This window comes from Harpegnathos saltator, unplaced genomic scaffold (assembly GCF_003227715.2).
Source record: "Harpegnathos saltator strain DR-91 unplaced genomic scaffold, Hsal_v8.6 scaffold170, whole genome shotgun sequence".
NCBI classification, from domain to species: domain Eukaryota; kingdom Metazoa; phylum Arthropoda; class Insecta; order Hymenoptera; family Formicidae; genus Harpegnathos; species Harpegnathos saltator.
The window spans coordinates 241,288-257,500 of record NW_020229951.1 but is presented as its reverse complement, the minus strand read 5'-3'; the positions used below and the strand labels follow the sequence as shown (position 1 = coordinate 257,500).

The 16,213-nt window shown below is 50.4% G+C and overlaps 1 pseudogene; it reads left to right on the top strand.

Moving 5' to 3' along the window:
• The first annotated feature begins 4,487 nt into the window (after positions 1-4,487).
• LOC112588195 (uncharacterized) lies at positions 4,488-11,519 on the top strand (annotated as a pseudogene).
• Positions 11,520-16,213: the final 4,694 nt, after the last annotated feature.

Here is a 16,213-nt window from a genome sequence, read left to right as displayed (position 1 = left end):
TAGCTTAGCGGAGACTTAAATATTCCTTGTAAACTCCCGGCCAACGTCGGGGATTACTAAATGGGAGCAGCGAAGGGTCTTGTCTTCGACTTAGCTAGAAAGTGCCAAGCTTGACTGTAATAGGATAAGACCGGAGAGGAGTTTTCTCAGACGACGACGGTGTACGCTTCAAAGCGTATAATGTATCGACGGGAAAACCTCTACCTCCGGTCGCCGTTTCTCCCAATGTCGCGGCTTACAGGTTAAAGCCCGTCGTCCGTCGTCGGTTTTGTCCCGTAATGACCCCGAAGAGATTCTAATTGTCGCATTTTAGATCGCACGAACAATTTAATACTATTTATGGCTAATTCGTTTTCTCTCGACGCAACAATGGGGAACGGAGTTCATCGTTGCGGACAAGTGGCGGACTGATCCGCGAACGAGTAAGCTCTCTCTCTCTCTCTCTCTCTCTCTTTTTCGTACTCGATATTCTTTTTTAACGCGTCAAGACGGATACACCGTGCGCGATTTGCGTCGCACCGTCGATATTTTCCGAGCGCACTCGAGTGAAGCCGTTACCATTCACGGCCTGAGCTTAAAGTGAAACTTTTCAGAGACAGAGGCGACTATTCTCTTACGCATTCGATGCCCCGAGTAAGAGAAAAAGTTATCTTGAGACTCGGTCAATTAGCCTAACATTTCCGCTGGTCTGTTTGAGTAACCCTCCCGACGTAAACTCCCCCCGAACAAACGAGCACGCTAACGATTCGCAGCGTCAGCATTCCGCACGCGAGACCGAGGAAAATCACCTTATAATTAGTCGCAATACGGGACAATGATGCGAGCGTTCGAAGTTGAGTGCTGTGGGGTCGAAGGGCCACGAAGGGGGACTCGAGACCACCACCGAGGGGTTGCATCCGCGCGGGCCCGCAGAGGAGACAGACGTCCCACGGCCCTATCGTGCACGTAAATAAAGGCAGAAAAGGAAAAGACGACGGAATTAAAAAGGAAAAAAAAGAGAAAAACAGAATTGTTCGCGCGATCAAGCGCCATGAGGCGGCGGGAGTCGGGAAATGTCGGGCGGCACATGTGACGTGCGAGCGCAACGCTCGCGACTCGGAAACATCCTCCGAAAGTTCCGGCCGATTCGGCAAATATTGTTCATGTTGTATAGCGCGTCAAATTATACGTAGAATTCCGAGTTTCGAATTCCGTCGCGAATTATACATCGCCGAGAACACGGACGGGGCTCTATGCACACCGCCGCGCCGCGCCGCGCCACGCCGCGCCACGCCGCGCCGCGCGTCCGCCGAAGAGAGAAACGATGTAACGCGCGCGCCCGCGCATGCGAAGCATGAACCCGTCGCCCCCCGTTCGCCCCCTTCTCGCGCGCGCACGTGTGTGCACACGTGTGTGCAACATACTACGGGGTTACACTTGGTCATGTATGCGCCTACCTACCCACCTACCTACCTACCAACCAACAATGCGCAGCGTATATCTATTGTTGGGTCACACACAAACACACACGGGGCCGGTAGAGCGGCGCGCCGAAGCGCCTTGTCGCGTCGCGTCGCGTCGCGTCGCGTAGCGTAGCGTCGCGTCGCCGCATCGGAGCAACACACGTTAAGAGAATCGGAGAAGTATGCATGTTTTGAGAGCGGTATTATATCGAGCATAAAGAGCGGCCGCGTCCCAAGAGGATGCAGCATGTACGTGCTCGTATGCCTTATTCGACCCCCCAACTCGCGCAGCGCACCCCCTTCTCTCACGGCGGCGACCCTCCCGATCCACCCTACTTTCACCACACGCGTCTCCCCCTCGGCGCGTCTGTGTGCCATCATATCGTACCTTCTTCCTTCTCTATCTCTCTCTCTCTCTATCTCTCTCTCTCTCTCTCTCCCCCTCCCCGTTCCTCTTCAGCCCCTTCTCCTTCTCTTTCGCCCTCGAGTAGCGTGAAATGGGGCCGAACAGGTTGATAATCTGCGTATAATGCAAAAACTCCTACTGTCACCCTACATGACCGCTCTCCGGCCCCCCTGCACTCTTCGAACCGCTTCAAATCGTTCCCTCCGCTCTCTCTCTCTCTCTCTCTCTCTCCCTCTGTCATCTTATTAACACTTTGCGCTTTCGTCTCAAGAGCGATGGCACGCGCGCGCGCGTTCTCGCTCTTCGTATTGCTCCTTTTTGATAACTGCAATCACAGGGATGCCACCGCGACGCCTGACGATGCTCGGTCGATACGGCGAGCGAAGCTCGTTTCGATGAAATGGAATATCAAAGACCGATCGACTCGACTTACATCATCGCGTCTATACGCAGTATAAACTAAAATCGCTCCCTCCTCCCGGCTCCCCGAGGCTTTATCGTAGCAGCAGTCTTTTGAGATAACTACGCGTGATGCACCTAAATCTCTCGCCTTCCTCGTTTCGCTCCGTTTCCCCTTCAGTACCTGCCGAGAGACAACCGTTGACCATTGTCCCTGCACGCGAAGCTCCAGACACTCGTGTGACACACCGCGGAACCGAGAGAGAGAGAGAGAGAGAGAGAGAGAGAGAGAGAGAGAGAGAGAGAGAGAGAGAGAGGGAGAGAGGGATTCAAATGACGTTGCCAGCCGGCGATACGGCCAACTCTGCACGTGCCTGTAAGAGTACGCGGCTGAGTAAAATCGACGTCACGGCACGGATACTCGTATACTACACGTATGTGTATAAAACTCGGCAGGAATGGTCAAACGAGGCAGCGTCGGTTCACCCGGGGAATTACTAGCGGGCCAGCCAGCCAATACTCGTGAAAGATTAACGCGTTTCTTTTCTAGGCAGTGACGTGACATTAGAAGGAGCAAAACTACATGGCTCGGTCTCCGGGACTTGGCGACGGCGGCGGCGGCGGCGGCGGCGGCGGCGGCGGCGGGGCTCTGCGCTAACCTGCAACACCGGATGGCAGCGACTAACGGCGCACCTCCGAAGGAATCTTGCTTTTGCCAGTCCGCGATTCTTTTTGCACTTCCGCGATTCCTCTCGAGCTCCAGCTGGCTGTGGCCCATCCTACCTCGTCGTTGCGTCCTCTCTCTCGTCTTTCGTCCTCGCCCTCCCTGTCCTGCCCCGCTCGACCGACCGCTCGCGCCGATCCCTTTCGACTTCTACTTGTCTTCTCGTTCGCCACCGCCACCCGTCGTTCCCGTTCTTCTTCGATTCGCGCGCACTTTGCCCTCGTCTCGCTCCTCCTCCTCCTCCTCCTCCTCCTGCTTCTCCTCCCCCTTACCTCCGTCGTCTGTCCACACCGTTAAGTGCCCCGCTTTGATTTCCGTCGGCAAACACTGCAAATTCCTATTGACCCGTCTGCTGTCCCGTTATCGCGTTAAATTAGTCGGGAGTAATGATTATCGACTCCGCGCAGGCTGCACCGCGCTCTCTTTGCGCGTCCTGCCTGATCCTGTGTCTTATGTACGCGGACGCACGCAACCCGGCTCGGAAAAGCCAGAGCACCGCGCTGGCTTTCCGATCGCGATCATGACAAACCGGTTACGAGGGTAACATTTCGAATTGATCGGTCGATTAAGTGGTGGGTTTCATTTGCAAGTTTGCAAGGAGAGGAATATACGTATGTGAAAGCAGGGCGCTCGCGTGAAAAATATCAAGCAGGTGCTTGTAAAACGTTGGAGGACACAGGACAGGGATGTGCGCGAGCTGACACCCGGCGAGATATCGGTAATGCGGCGTATCGGCGAAGAGGAACATCTTCCTGTATGAATCTGGGAAAGTTAAGAAGAAGAGCGAGCATAACGGTACTGCGTGACAGTGTCTCCTAAATATTCAAGCGGGCCAGGTACCTAAAACTTGGCAGCTTTATCTCGGCATTACTCGAAAATTTATTCATATATAATGAACGGCTGAATAATGCACGAGGTTAACCCCTTGTTCTGCGCCTACAAAGCCTACGCGAGGAAACCGGGAGCTCCCGAATATTGCCGAGAGGAGGAGATGGAAGAGTAAGAAGTAACAAACGCGGTACCAGATTATATTTAACAGGCCGGATGGGGTCTTCAGATTGGGGGAGAAATGTATTTTCCATGGAATTATGTGGGGATACAGCGGAATTAAGTGCACCATATTTGATTATTACCCTTTTAATCTGATGGCGAGTGTTCCTCCGCGCGTAATAGATACTCGCGCACAGTTATCGATACACCCACCCGCTACGCGTATCTCCTCGCAATTCCGCGGATCCATCTTTTCCGATACGTATACGCGCTATACGACCAAGGAGGCGCTATGAAAATTACACGTTCGTACGTGGGCGCTTTTAATTTAATCTGCCTCGAGCTTGAAATGTGTTTCGAAATATTTCTAGCTCGCCCGGGACAACGATACGCGAGGAACAGAGAGAGAGAGAGAGAGAGAGAGAGAGGGGAGGATGTCCTCGCATCTTATATTATACACTGTTAAGCTTGTAATAGTATAGAAGAGGGCGCTGAGAGATATATAAATCCGGTTTTTCTCCCGATACCCTTTGTAATTTGAGATGATCGGCTTGGCGTGGCCGTGTGGGACTCTGCCGGCTACTCTGATATGTGTCACCGAGAAGCAGCGCTGATCTGCGATGTGATCCGTTGGTTGGGTGAAAGAGGTTGCGAGAAGATCAGTTGAAATGGATTACGGAGGAGAAAAAGTAAGAGAAAATGCGCTCTCTCTCTCTCTCTCTCTCTCTCTCTCTCTCCCCGAAAAAAAGAACGTAACTTCGTCGGTGGCGGTCCACGGTGCGTTTAACTTGCTCGTCAGGCCGCAGACTTATAACGCCATAAGTGCAGCCAAGTAAAGCGAATTTCCCGTAAAAGGAGAGAAGGTGTAATCATACCGAGGAGGGTGGAATTTAATGAGCTTCGGTCTCGCGGCCGAGGGGAGGGACACGTTGATGAATCGGTATCGAAATTTCTCAGCAAATCTGACTTGTACGGAACGATCGGGGGTCGTAAAAGCTTCAAAGTGGTTTAAGTATATGTCGAAGAAAAGAGCGGCGAGAATAATGCACACTTTCGGCATAATAATGGTACCTAGCTCATCCTACGCTATATAGGAACTTCAGATGTAATGGTCGGAGCGGAGTATGAGGAAGAGGGGCTGGAGGGGGATCGGCGTAGTGGTTGCTAATGGAGGCGCATTGCTCCCGTCAAATATACGTCTACTTATCAGCTTAATACCCACGCACGTAAAACAGCAGGAATAGCGAACGCGGAAAGAAGAGAAAAAAGAAGAAAGAGTGGAGGGCGGGGAGGGGGGGGGGGGGAGAAATCGCGCGATGCGCGTTAATATAGAAAAAGATCGGTGCATCGCGAAACGTTGTTGCTTACGAGACACTTACGGGCTTGCCGCGCGCGAGTAAATAATTTTTCCGGCAAACTTACGTAAGCGCGGGATTACCGACCGTGTATATTGAATTAAATCGGGATTGTCCGATTCGCGCATTTGCGAGACCGACAGGCAACAAACCGGTTCGAATCTGTTCGTACGTTCTAGCCAGCCGGGCGCGAGCGTAACGGAGTATTTTTCTGCAACAACTAGATCCTTCTCTCTATTTTTGTTTGCAAAAAATACATCCGAAGGAAGGATGGGAAGGTGCGGGGTGAAAAGAGAGAAAGTGAGAGAGAATGCAAGAGAGAGAGAGAGAGAGAGAGAGAGAGAGAGAGAGAGAGAGAATGCAAGAGAGAGAGAGAGAGAGAGAGAATGCGAGAGAGAGAGAGAGAGAGAGAGAGCCGTACGGATGCTGCGTGCTTCTCCATTTTGTCTTAACGCGGTGTATGCGGTTGCTAGGCAACAAGCCCTTACGCTCCATTCATATATAATTCAACAGCCAATGCGGGCCACGCGGGCCCGCACCCTCGCTCAGTCATTCGGCTTCGCGCTGCTCCGAAACGGCGCGGCGCGGCGCGGCTGAAACAGTGGCACGGTATCTATAGAGTCCGCGCACGCACGCACCAGCGTTCGCATGCACGCATATTCCACAGCGACCGCTTCTCTCCCCTTTCTCTCGCTCTCTTTCTCTCTCTCTCTCTCTCTTTCTCTCTCTCTCTCTCTCTCTCGCTCTCACGCTCTCTCTCTCTCTCGCTCTCACGCTCTCTCTCTCTCTCGCTCTCACGCTCTCGCTCTCGCTCTCGCGCTCCCGCTCTCTCTCTCTCTCTCTCTCTCTCTCTCTCTCTCTCTCTCTCTCTCTCTCTCTCTCTCTCTCTCTCTCTCTCTCTCTCTCTCTCTCTCTGTCTCTGTCTCTCTCTCCTACGCCTAACCGATCCTCGCGGGTGACCCCGCCGCACCGCGCCACGTGCGCTTCTCCCGGCATTTTTGTGTATCGCCTGTCTCGTTATTAGCTTGCGGGCTTCACGCCGCGCTACCGAACGAAAATATTTTCGCAAAGTCGACGCGCGAGTTCGAGCTGTACGAGCCTCGCTATTAATTAAGGCTTCGCCCTCGGGTGCCCCTCGCAGCCCTCCGCCGCAGGCACCGATTTTGATTTCTCTTCGCCCCCCCCCTCCCCGCCGCACCGTCCTCCGTTCGTGTCCTTCTCTCCGCTCCTTTCTGTCCTTTTCGGGACAATTACAAAAGAATTGGCAGAATTTCTGCGGCGCGTCCATGACGGAGAACAGAGGCAAATGCGCACTGGCAAGGTGCCCTAGGAGCCGCAAAGTCCACCAGCTTTCTAACCGCTCGCTGCGAACGTGGTTTCTTTCCGAATGTCGTTTCCGCGCCCACAGCGTCTCTCCAACCTCGTAAATAGATACGTACTTATGCTCATGCCGCTACTTCTCCGCTAAAACGTGTGCATATAAACGTATTCCGTCTTTTTTCTCTCGCTGTTTCTACCTCTCTCACTCCTCCCCAGCCCCCCCCCCCGCCCCTTCCGACCTCACACACACACTCTCTCTCTCTCTCTCTCTCTCTCTCTCTCTCTCTCTCTCTCTCCTCTCTGTCGCCCTCTCGCCCGGGCTCTTTTCTTGGCTCTTATTTTTCTCCTTCTTTACTTCTTCTCTCCTGACCGCGCGTTATTTTATTTAGCGCTCGCCCTCCTTTCACGCGCGGTCTTCAATTTTTCGTCCGTTTGTGGCCGCGAGTATATCTCGAACTTGCCCGGCATCGGGGTGAACATAAACGAACGATCAATAATGAATGAACGGAAGCCGCGCGGCTCGACGCCGTAAATCAGAAACGTTTGTCCCTTGGATTCGTGGTCTCGAAGAGCTCGCGGATATATCGTGCCCGTGATCGGTAGAGCGCGAGACACATCCGCGCCTGCGGCTGTGTGATCGAGAGGAAATTCGACAATATTCCATTATTAAACGGAGAAACGCCGTCGGTTACATTCGACGTGAGCCGCATAGCGAGGGGCCGTATTGCTCCGGCCGGCGGCTTTCCGGGCCCTCGCGAGCCGGGCCTAATCGTTGCGCAGGCCTTTGCGTTCCTTCGATATACGTGTCGTCTGCTTAATCGGAAAATTATCGCTAATAATACTTTCACGGCGCGCGATAGTGGTTACTTGCGTGCACGCGCGCGCGCGCGCGTACGTGTGTGTGTGTGTGTGTGTGTCGAAAAGGACTTTAATCCGAGCGTCAACAGAGGCATTACCGCGCATCGATAGCCTCGGCTCTCTGTCCATCCCTTCATATTCCCACCTCAGTTCCCTTTAACCCCGACCATTGGCTACGGGTATGGAGCCTAGCGAGCGAAGCGAGGAGTTGGCGTCCCCAGCTCGCTCGCCTCATGCGATATTCATGCTTCATTATCATAGCGAATCATGGCCCATCAGCTTTTGATTGTCCGCCAGCGTTGTTAGTCCTAACTAATGCGACTGCAGTGACCACGATGGCGAGGATGGCCGGAATGTTGTATTAGAGGATAAGCGCCATCTTTCCTTCACGCGATTACACCGGTGATGCGCGGTTTCGCAGCGACCGGTTATTGCGTTACGCCACGCGTTACACGACGGCACGACGGCGATTTTTTGCGAACAAATCGTACCCGCTCGCGTATCCTTTTTCAATAAAAGAGTCCGGTTGCGGTGCTCGATAATGAGGCGATTGTATTTCTTGTGTAATCGGCGGATGCCGAAGCGAGAGACGCGAGAGTAGGTACGCACGCCGCCGGCTCGTGTGTGAAGCGATGTTAAGACCGCGGTGCTTTATCGCTCTCCCGTCGCTTCCTATCACGGAGCTCATACATAAAAACTCGACTTTTAAAAGCAGTTAGTTAATTTAATATTTCGCATGTTCGGATGATGTGGTTAGAACAGAGGGAAATGAACGAGTAACGAAGAAAGATGTTGCATTTTGCAAACTCGAGCGCAGCAACGAGATCTTCGTAGGAGGCTAAAATACGAAGTGCATCCATTTCCATATGCGCTGCCCTACTGTAAATATTAATGAGAGACTCATAATGTTGTATGGTTCGCGAGGATAGCTTGGCTTATTTATAATTTGATAAAGATGCCCTGACTATACTAAAAGAGAGAAGCTTTGCCCCCTCCTTTGAGATTACTTATTCACCACTGTCTTATTATATGCGCAAGTAATCCTATCTCTGTTCTGTTTCGGTAGAAGCGCGCATTTTCTATATAGAGCCTAGACAAGATAAACTATTATAGGTCTCTCTCTGCATCTGCCAGACTCCAGTCGCAGGAATTGGAACGCGCGAGTATTATTCCGTCTAGCTTCGACATCAAAAATGCCTGAATTTCTGTCTGACCTTTATTTCGGAGAGCGATCCGTTAATTTAGCATTCCGGATGTACTTAGTAGCTCGGATGATATAGCAGTGCAACTGAGGAAAATAAAGGTAGGAGAGCGAGCGAGAGAGAGAGAGAGAGAGAGAGAGAGATAGATAGAGAGAGAGAGAGAGAGAGAGAGAGAGAGAGAGAGAGAGAGAGAGAGAGAGAGAGAGAGAGAGAGAGACTGCAAGTTTTAAGACGAATGTTGCAACAAAAGCCACACGAGTGAATAATTTGAGGAATAATCGCGAGACGACATCCAGAGGACTCGCGACGTCGATGACTCGAAGGAAACTTTGACAAACGGGAGAAATCATTTTGCATACATCGTCGTCGCTTGATGTACCGTGCGAAGTCGTTTGATTAGACGGCCTAACTAAGTTGGCACGCCGGGTGAACGGCAAATGACCTTTTCCTCTCTCTCTCTCTCTCTCTCTCTCTCTCTCTCTCTCTCTCTCTCTCTCTGTCTCCCATCACTGCACCTTGACTCCTGCTCGACCACAGTTCCGCATTAAGTATTCACGTTGACCCCAATTTGCGTGCAAGGAGCGTTCTAGGAAACGGAAAGTACGATGGCATGCGGACCCGGAAGAAGAATTCCTCCGCGAGAGCTTTTCCGGGAAACCACTTTCATCTATTGTGAAAGGCGGAGACGCGCCACGGCTACTGTCAAAAATCGTATTTCCCCGCTCGGCGGGATATCGTTATCGCCCGTAGCGACAATTAGCTAGTACGCGCAGGATAAAGAATATCGCGTTCCTCCGGTGTTTGTTTGCCGAGCGATATAGATTGAGACCGATCATGCAATCGCGAACGTAAAAAGTTCCATTTGTCCGTGTCCGTTAGAAGTCACATTATCACCGACATTATCTGTATTTCGGATCGACCGCCGAATTACAAACGTCTCTCTACATACGGCCGTAAGATAAATTTCACGCGCTAAAAGAAGACGGTTGTGTGATCCTCAACGTACAGGCTTCGCGTAACGCGCGAGCTCTGAAATCTGGCTATGATCAGTGCGCCGAACACAGCTGGTAATATCGGTAATGTGGCTTTTGACGGACACGGACAAAGGGACTTTTACGCTCGCAGTCGTATGATCGATTTTAATCTGTACTTTGTCGTCTATCGGCCATTCAAAGAAGGCCTCACTTTACAGGAGAAACGCGTACTTTTTTCCGTTATATTGTCCGCTAATTGTCAGTTGCGTCGAATTCATCATGCGTCCCGCTCGAGTCTCGTGAGCGTCGTTTGAAGAAAAAAAGAAAAATGCGCAATAATTTATAACTCGGCAGACAAGTCGGTTCTCCGAGTTGCGTCCGAGTTGCGAGATCACCGTCCGAAATGCTTCGAGGGTTGCTTCTATTTTGAGAGAACGCGAGCTTGTTTCTCGCAAGGAGCGATTCTACGTAGCGGCGCCGGATAATGTTAGAGAGTGAAAATATTCTTCTCCGACTGCTTTAGCTTTAGTTTCAAGCAAGGCGGAAAAGCTGACGGAGAATCGCCAGCAAAATATTTCTTGTTAAGAAAGAGAGAGAGAGAGAGAGAGAGAGAGAGAGAGAGAGGGGGGGGAGGGGGGAGGGAAGAGAGACGAGTCTCTTGCATCAATTTATGTTTAACGCGAATATAAAGGTGTGACAAGAAACGAGTCGTGAGACCTCGACTTAAACGAACGAGACGAGCGTAGGGATATTTGCCGCGGGCGGTTACTCATTTATTCAAAGGATATTACGGGCTCTACTAATTATAATTTATCTTGCGCCAGTAACGACATCGCGTCAACCATCTGCCTCCAGAAGAAAACTCGAAATACATGTGAAAGGCTCGAAAACTTCGGAAATGACTTTTCGCGTGTTATCTGAGGAAGGGTTCTCCATGTTTAAAGCTTCGTGAATTGTTTACCTCGTTCTAACAAATGACACGCATCTTTTTAAATTCTAATTTACTTGAATTGCGCGTTCCCGTCCATGTTGCGGGTAATATAAGCTATCTTATTTATAAAAAAAGAAAAAAAGAGGAACGAGGTGCAAAATTTTGCAAAATCTCGCCAGCGTCAAACGCGCTGGAAAAGTATTACTGATGTCTCATTTTTCATGCGAGGTATATTCTCGAAAGCGCACATTAAGCTCCTCGCGCAAGACAGAATTACTTTCGACTGTGTTTTGTTTATACTTCAATGTTCACACTATTCCAGTTGCTGCACCGTCGCGATAATGAACTTCGATACACTCCCCCCTAACATTAAGAATAAAATATTGACACATCTATTCATGATTTCGTCCGACGTTTCGCGTATTCGCGATTTTTCAGCAATAATAAACCGTCTCACGACGCTAGTAACTGCGCTGTAACAAAGTGGCACTTAATTTGCCACCCGCCGCCCCTCGTCCGCTACCTTTTATCCCGAGCTAATAAATGTACAGAGTGTCTCGCAAATGACGATGTTATTTTTAATGTTAGTCAGCGTCTCCCCTTCCGAGCAGCGGCGACGACGCTTCGCGAAATCTATCGCGAATTCGCCGATAGCGTGTCCCAGAAATACGAAAATCAAGTCCCGTCGTGCAGCTTGATTTCGATCGTCGGTAGACACACACAGAGCATGTGACAAGCACGAGAGCCGGGGGTATGTACAGCCAATCAGTGGTTTTTCCTAGACTGGCTGTCATTCAGTCAGCCAAGTGGAAGGACAGGAACGGCTTGTGGTTCAGCTTTGGCATTATTCATTATGCAGCTCACAACACGCCGTCACCTGCCACCGCAGTCCTGCATACACAGCCAAGTCGGGATTGACCACACACACGCGCGCTAACGTGCACGTGCAGGTGCAACCGGCAAGGATGATCCGAGCCTACGGTAAAAATAACTGCGTTTCCGCACGGCCGACTCGCGTCGCGCTATTGTTGATGAATGACAGAAATCGGAGCTACGGCTGCTACAATCATCTCGCTCCACTTTATCGGTCCCGAGTATACGTCGCTCGTGCACCCCCTCCCCCCCCCCCGCCCCTTTCGCGTCGTTCGCGGCTATCCTCAATTGTCGCGACGCCAATGACGGAGCGTGAAAATCCTTTCGTCCGTTCGCTCGGCTAAGGAAGCGCGATTACGCCAACCATTTCCTCAGGAGCGCGTTTGTTGCTCGAGAAAGCCTCCATCAATTTCTCATCGTAATGTTGGCAGGTAATGTCAATGAATACCCAACGGCCAACGGAATTCGTTTAAACGCTGAACAACGTAAATTTCCCTAGTCGGGGGAGGATTAATTGGTTGGTATTCAGGGTGCAGATATTTCAATTGATGCAATTCCTCGCGTTCCGACGAGGCAGGGAAGAAAACGGACACCGAAAACAGACAAATAACAGACGAATTCGCGATTCCTGATCGGGGCTCCTGGAGCGGGGAGGGGTGGCCCGTCAAGTTTCTCGGTATTTTCGAAGCAAAGGCGAGTCGCACGGAGAAAACTTGCAGGCGGGAGGTCACGGTTAGCGTGTACAGAAGCGTAACTCGGATCAGAAACGCGGCACTCTGTTGACTGACAGCACCCCGCCCCGCCCCATCCGGGCAATATGTTTATACTAGACTGATAATGAATTCATGCTGTGCGTAGGGCAAGCTACTTGTGAACAGGTTGCAAGAGCATTACGGATCGGCTCGCACAGATGCTCTTTTGTCGGCAGATGAGTGAGAGCCCAAGGGATAACGCCGGGATGATATCAGATCTGTCGGGTCGATATAAGAATCAGGGGAATCGGCGTACGGCCACACACACACACACACGCGCGCGCGCGCGCGCAGGGACGAGCAAGGACGAGCGTGCGCGAGCGCACCTGCGCACGTACGTGTCGTGTCGTGCGAGTGTGTGTACGCAGCCGGGAAATCCCACGGGTCCCAATGGGAAACCATCCACGGAGCTTAATGACAATTCTGGCTATTCTATATCGCTCAAACGCTCGTTTGCGCTTGTTTGTATATACGTATACACTCCGCGACGAAAAAGGATACACACAAGGGTTGCGCCAGTTGGCACAAGTACAATTAAAGGACGCTTCGCATTTTTCTCCCGGGGCAATGATCGCCGACGTACATGCGACTTTTCGGGAAATATGAAAATGGGGGACCGAAGTGGGCCACTTACCTCGCGCTGATGCGTCTTCGACCCTCAATCGTAGACGAATCGTAGAATCGAGTGGTAAACACTCTGTTGTCGGAATGGAACACGCAGAGGTAAATTGCACGTGTTGTATGCAAACCAAGTTGCTTGTGTGTACGAGAGAAGAAAGTGGAACTTTGAAATATAATAATTTAAGAAGTATCATTTAATCACGACAAATACGTGTTTACTTTTTACCATGCAGTTTAAGACAATGACTACGTTTACACGGCTTTTAACCTCGACTTACGTAGTAACCGTACCGTAATTACCGCAGTCTCGAATCCGATTAGAGTATATTTTTAGGTCTAAAAGAATATATCAATCGAATCAAAGAATTCACTAACTAACTACGGTTGTTACTAATCCAGATTAACCTTGCCTTGTGTAAAAACGTGGTTATTAATGTATCAACCAATGTCAGGTGACTTTTACTCAACGAGTGTCTCTCTGCAAATATAAGCAAAACTGTTTCCCGAGATGTAAACGAGTCTCTTGAAGCACAGGAATCGGTATATGACACATGTTCTTTTTGATGAATTTAGTCGCAAAATATTAATTTATTAATGAAAAGTTGATTTGAAATTGTACGCGAGTTCGGTTCCGTATTACGATTTGCAATTTTTAAAAATGCAAGCTCGACGAGATATTAACAATTAACAATTTATTGCTATTTTTACTGCTGATTCACGAGAAACTACATCTCTAAAGTGTAAAGTGGATTCAAGCGGGAATAATTAGAGAGCGATGACATTACCAACTCCTTTTGCCCCATTATTCCTCATAAATATCATACAAACATAAATATAATCGTATATTCATTTTATGTTATTTGTTATTATTCGTGTGTTTGTGTATGATGTGCATCCATGTCACGCGAAAGAAGTATAAATTTCTAGAAAACTGCATTATCGCGCGATTACCATCCAAGCACGTGACTCACTGCTTTTTACTCCTGCGACATACGCCGAGAGGGCACAAGCGCACAGTTGGCATGTCCGAACTTTCGACTTGCATCCTAAAATCGTGAAACCGTTGGACGCTAATAGTATCTCGTCGATGTCCGAGCTGACAATGTTTTCGAAAGAAAATTAAAATCTCGCTAAAAACGTGTCGAATATGTCACACATTGCCGCATATATCGTTAATATATCACAAGGAGAAATCTCTAACGCTCGTTTGAAGCAAACGAAAAATGCATTAATTTCGCTCGGATTCCATCTTTTACATATCGGAAAAATCGTATGCCTCGCATCTGACTTAAATTCGCGAATGAAATGTACAATTCAACACGTAAAATCTCAAATTGCTACTTGCACTGTATATTTGCAGAATGCAGTTCTGCTTTATCGGTACTCACCGACCGACGGTTCTCCACCGAAGGTCGACTCGTTGTCCTTGTTCCCGACAGCTCATCCATCCATCTTCCGTTCAGTTATTCCACAATGATCCGGCACAAACACGCGCGAGATTTGCTTCCGGCACTCCCGACGTCCCGAATTCGCGCGTTTCAAAGCGTCTTGGCCGGTCGACGATGCAATATGCGACGAATTGAACCTCGTACACTTACAACGTGCGACATCTTGCGCGATTTACCGACATTCGACCGTCCCGATTATTGCGATGATTCTCTTGTGATGATTCTTTGACGATGATCTTTATGTTAACGCGAGCCTCGCGCGCGATCTCTGCTATCAGCGCTCCCGATGACGACGACGTACACGCGTGGGCCTAATAATCGACAAAGCGAAGCAAACACCACACAACGTAACGCGGACGTGCGCGACATTTTGGTCGGCACGACGGTTAGATCGCGCGACATTCACTTTGCGCGATACTACTACTTGTTGCAACAAGCGTGCGTAACTTACTTCCGGCACTCCCGACGCAATAACTCGCGTGCAAAATTCGCGAGTCGGAAAATACGGAGCGGAAAACACGCAGCTCCTGGCGTCCGATCTGCCGCGAGACGAACCCTTCGTTGACTGAATATATCGAGACGATTGAGTTTCTCGAAGTGTCTAAACGCGCCAACTTCACTCGCTGCACACGTCTCGCTGCGTGCTTTACCGAAGTGCTGACTTATGACAACACACACGATGTGTCGTAACCGGCGGAGCAAGGTAAATAAATAAGCGCCAAGGTCTTTTCCGGCGAAGCGAGGTAAACAATGCTGAGATGCTGCTCGCGCTGCAGACAATAACAAACGCAAAGGACGCGCGTTGCGCGCGGTTAGTTCCGGACGACTGTTCTGCCGAAAGTGATATTCACTTTCGGCAAATTCACGACGATGCTCGCGACGAGCTCGACGTTTTCTCGTCGTTCCTGAATGAGAATTCATGCGTCTCTCTTACCTCGGCAGGCTCGAGCCACGAAAACTGCGGACGATTCGTCGGAGCTGGTCCGCTTCGTCGCAACCGTTATCCGGAACGGGCGCAATCGCTTGAAGCTTGAAGTTGCAGCGAATGAAATTTTTGAAGCACCCACACGCCCGACACGTAGTGCGGGCGAGTGCGCAACGCGAACTCGCAGATTCGTATAATGTTCGTCGAAAAACCCGCGGTCTCAAGTCTCAAAAATGTTTGTGGTAATCTTATTTTCGGAAATATTAGGCTAACGTGATGTTACGTTCTTCTTGTTTTCTCTCATGACTACCGACGCCGGCGGTATATGCGGTCTATTACGCCAAACATTAAATCGGCATGCTCGCATTCGAGTGAGCGTCTCTTTCCCGAAAAAAGTCCTTCACGAACGCGACAACGATAATCTCTCCGTTCCGCCGTCGAGACGGCTGTACAATGGGACACAGGAAACATCGCGCATCTCGTATATGTCGGAAAAACTAATGTTTACTAGCCTCAAACGTCCTAAGATCCTTGGTCCTAAGATCGACCGTTGTGCCGGTAACGCTATCGGTAACAGGCGTCGGCCGCGGCGTCGGTAACGACGTCACGTGACGCGCCGCGGCAATTTCATGTCGATCTCGTTCCGGGACGGTTACGGCGAACGGGTCGCGAGGTCGAGTCTCGCGCGTTTCGTGCCTTTCTGTACGGGTCGACGGCAAATTTGGCGCGCGAACGAGTACCGGGAGTGCCAAATTTAGGCGACGGGCGATTGTTTCAGCGGATAAATCAGCCGGCGTGAGTGCGATTGAACGACGAGCTACCTTTGAATGCTCCTAACGGTCGTGTTGTGAATTGTACTGCCGTTGCAACCGTTGGAGTCGTACGTGTGAAACGGGACAAGTGCATTCGTTTCTGTCGGACGAAATAATTATTCGAGGCTCGACGCTGCGCCATCGTGCCTTTGTTTTCGGTAAGTTCCCAGCAGCCTCTCCG